Below are 862 nucleotides of genomic sequence, written 5' to 3' on the forward strand. Positions count from 1 at the left end.
CCTGAGACGACACTTTGCAGAGTTTGTGCAATTTCTCTTGTTTCCTCTATCATTCAGATATTCATTGCTTTATAAACAGTATTTTTAAAGACTCACTCCTTCCTTAGTAATACCTTACTGCACTTGCAGTAGGTCTATTCGTAGCCTATTCTAAGGAGTAATTTGCTCCACAATCTTTTAGAAAAGCTCGTAGCCCCGAGAGCTAGCCTAGCTAGCTACCTTTTCCAACTACAGCTAGCCCTTTTCTCCTTAACACCTAGCCTACCTTTACATTTTTTGATCATCCACCGCAACAAATAAAACACCAGTACTTGAATACTATTTTGTGCTGTCCCTGTCTACATTGTGTACAGTTCATTTGGTTAGGAATCATTGCCTAGCACAGCCTTATCCATTGTTCGTGTGCAAGTCGTTCACAACCACACATACAAGAACACGACGTTGAAATTAGAACTTTATTAACTTCATACGCTGTATCAGCAAACAAACACAACATGGACAAGTTTCTGATTCGTAAAAGTCAGAAAGAGAAGCCTGTGGACTTCTTTAAACATAAACGTGATGGCCTCCAGCAACAACGAACCACCATGTCCAAGCATAGCACTATCTCCAAGCAGTGTCTGGAGCATCTTATGTAGTTGCTCATAGAATTGCTAAGCTTGGCAAACCCCATACAATTGCCGAAACACTGATTTTGCCGGCCACGCAACACGTTTAGAATAATGATAGGTATTGTGCTGAGTTTAGCTCCTATGTCAAATTACACTGTATCACGCCGAATATCAGAAATCAGTTTGGGTCCTATTTCAAAGAGGACTACCGTTCATTCGCCTGAGTTCGGGATCCATTTCTCTGCTCAGCA

The sequence above is a fragment of the Clupea harengus genome, chromosome 13 (genome assembly GCF_900700415.2).
Source record: "Clupea harengus chromosome 13, Ch_v2.0.2, whole genome shotgun sequence".
NCBI classification, from domain to species: domain Eukaryota; kingdom Metazoa; phylum Chordata; class Actinopteri; order Clupeiformes; family Clupeidae; genus Clupea; species Clupea harengus.